Consider the following 3,431-nt stretch of genomic DNA (forward strand, 5'->3'; position numbering starts at 1 on the left):
GCCTCAAACAAAATTAAACTTATCCTACCATAATCATATTAATTCCTTATTTTTATTAACTTTTATTAACTTCAAATTACAGGAAGTGCCCAGCCTGTGACAGGGTCCGTTTCTAAGAACTGTTCATTACTCAAACTGTTTGTAAATCAGAATTGAACAAAAGCGATGTGTGGGAGAAGATCGAGAAACGGCTGTGGCAGGAGAGTGAGCAGACGTGGGAGCTGCAGCCACCAGCTGGTCTCACTGACAAAGTAAGGGAGTGACGGAGTCTATACAACGCTCCCTGCTCTGCCTGGCTCAACCCACCTTCTGTTTGTTGCAGTTCATGGGGAAGGGTGTGGGGTAGAGGTGGGCGGAGAAAGCACACAAAAATGCCCCATCCTCACGGCAGCAGATTCTTACATCTCTTTATCCTTTTCAGGCTCACAACTGTCCACTGACTCGCTGAGTTACTGCAGCATTTTGTGTCTATCTTTTTCATCTCTGGCCTTTGTCCAACAATCTGCCCATCGAAAAAACCCTTGCCTTTGTTCATCTATTACTGACCCGCTTCTCCTCTTTTCCCAGCCTTCTTTCCCACCACTGGATAAGAGTCCCAACCAAAAACATCACGATCCATGGTGTCCAGAGATGCTGCCTGACCCGTTGAATTACTCCAGCATTTTGTGTCTTTCTCGGACTATAGATCACTAAATCACACCAGTTTTGTGTTATCCCATTCCCTATAAATATGGGGGGTAACCAACCAAATATGGGAAACCAATTAACTTGCAAATCTGCAAGTTTTGGGGATGTGGGAGGAAACCAGAGCCACCAGAAGGAAACCCATGTGGTCAGAGGGAGAAAGTGCAAACTCCACACAATAACATCTGAGGTCAGGACTTTGGCACTGTGAGGCAGTAGCCCTACCAGCTGTGTTGCAGTATTTACTTTCAGGGAACTATCTCACTGTACACCTATGTCTCTGTTCTACAACCTTCTTCAGTCCCACCATTGATTTTTAAGTGCAGCCCTGTTTAATTCACCAAATGCAACACCTCACATGTCCAAATTAAATTGCCCAGTTCATCGAGATCTTGTTGAAATTTAAGATAACCTTCTTCCAAGTCCACTATACCACCAATTTTGGTGTCATACGCAAACTTTCTGACCACGTTTACAGCACTGTTATGCAAAACGTTAATATAGATGACAAAAAACATGATATCCAGTTTCAATTCCTGAGGTACACCACTGATCACAGGCCTCCCATCTGAATATCAAATCTCCACCATCATTCCACCAAGCCAATTTTGTACCTAATTGGCGATCTCACCCTGGATCCCAAGTGATCTAATCTTCCAGCCAAGCCTTGCAATTGGGATCTTTTAAACGCCTAGACCACATCTACTGCTCTGTCCTAATCAATCCTGTTTCTTCAATCTTCAAAATACTCAAATAAGATTGTGAGACATAATTTTCCACACATAAAGCCATGCTGACTTCCCCCAATCACTCCTTGTATTTCCAAATGTAGGTAGATCCTGTTTCTCAGAATCCCTCAAGTAACTTTTCCAGAACATGGATCGGCAGGTTATTTTGGGTTGGGACCCTGCTTCACTTCTTGGGCAGGGGGGGCGGGAGAATTCTGGAACTGAGGAAGGGCAGGACAAACGGCACGTAATATGTTGATACAGGTGAGGGGGATTTGATAGTCAGATGGTTTGACAAAAGCCAGAAATGAAAAGGCAGAAGGTCCAAGGCAAAATGATTGAAGAGTTGCAAATTGGGAAGCTAGAGGAAGAAATGGCGGTGGAAGGGGAGGAGAGAAATGGGTGCAGTCCAGAAGGGTGGAAGTGGGGGGGGGGGGGGGGATTGGGGGTTTGAAAGGAGGGGGAAGGTGGTTTAAATGGGGGGAGGGGGGGGGGGGGGGAGGAGGAGGGTTGGGGAGAAAGGGGAAGGGACGGTAGAAGGGAAGGAGAGTAAAAAGGGGTGGATTTATGAAATGAGCGGGTCAAACAGCATCTCAGTCAGAGAGTCTTACAGCTTAGAAACAGGCCCTTCGGCCCAACTTGTCCACACCGGCTAATGCGTCCCAGGTACATTAGTCCCACCTGTCTGCGTTTGGCCCATATCCCTTTAAAGCTGTCCTATCCATGTACCTGTCTAATTGTTTTTTAAATGTTGTGATAGTCCCTGCCTCAACTACTTCATCTGGTATCTCATGCCATACACCCACCACCTTTTGTATGAAAAAGTTACCCTTCAGGTTTCTATGAAATCTTTTCCCGCTCACCTTAAACCTATATCCTCCGGTCCTCAATTCCCCTACTCTGGGCAAGAAACACTGTGCGTCTACCTGATCTATTCCTCTCATAATTTTATAATACCACTCTGGAGAACATGGATAGGCGACTTTTCTGCTGGGGGCTCTCCTGTCTGCCTGAACCACTGACTTCCCCAGCAGTTTTTGTTTGGCTTTACCATTGTGCTTACCTTTCTTTACACCGCTGGGCCTGAGGCCATTAGGAAGGAGATGAGAAGGAATTTATTTTGTCAGAGGGTGGTGAATCTGTGGAATTCTTTGCCACAGAAGGCCGATTCAATGGATATTTTTAAGGCAGAGACAGATTCTTGATTAGTATGGGTGCCAGAGGTTATGGGGAGAAGGCAGGAGATTGGGGTTAGGAGAGATAAATAAGCCATGATAGATACAAAATGCTGGAGTAACTCAACGGGACAGGGTCTCCGGATAGAATGAGTGACGATTTGGGTCGAGACCTTTTTTCAGACTCATGGGAGAGGGAGACACAGAGATAAGGAAGGGTAAAATGTGTGAAAATGAAACATCAAAAGAGAGGAGGCTCAAGGAAAATGTAGAATAGATCATTGTTAGCTAGTAGGAGAAGGTGACAACAAAGAGTTGGAGAGCTGGAGGAATCGCCGAGGGGGATCAGCCATGATTGAATGATGGGGCAGACTTGCTGGGCCGAATGTCCTAATGCTGCTCTTTATGAACTCACATGATTTTCGCGGTGGCGCAGCGGTAGAGTTGCTGCCTTTCAACAAAATGCAGCATCGGAGACCGGGTTCGATCCCGACTACGGGCGCTGTCTGTACCGAGTCTACCCGTGACCTGCGCGCATTTTCACCGAGGAAATCTTCGGTTTCCTTCCACAGTGCAAAGACGTACAGGTTTGTAGGTTCACAAAAAAGCTGGAGAAACTCAGCGGGTGCAGCAGCATCTATGGGGCGAAGGAAATAGGCAACGTTTCGGGCCGAAACCCTTCTTCAGACTGTAGGTTAATTGGTTTGAAAAATGTAAACATTGTCCAGTATAAAATTGTCCGACTTCCAAGTACAATCCCTGGTGGACACTTCGGAAGGTACAAGGAGGGGACTCCGTCGGTTCTCCCAACTGCTGCTGCTCCCCGCCCCGCTGGGCGGCGCTG

This window comes from Amblyraja radiata, chromosome 19 (genome assembly GCF_010909765.2).
Source record: "Amblyraja radiata isolate CabotCenter1 chromosome 19, sAmbRad1.1.pri, whole genome shotgun sequence".
Lineage (NCBI taxonomy): Eukaryota > Metazoa > Chordata > Chondrichthyes > Rajiformes > Rajidae > Amblyraja > Amblyraja radiata.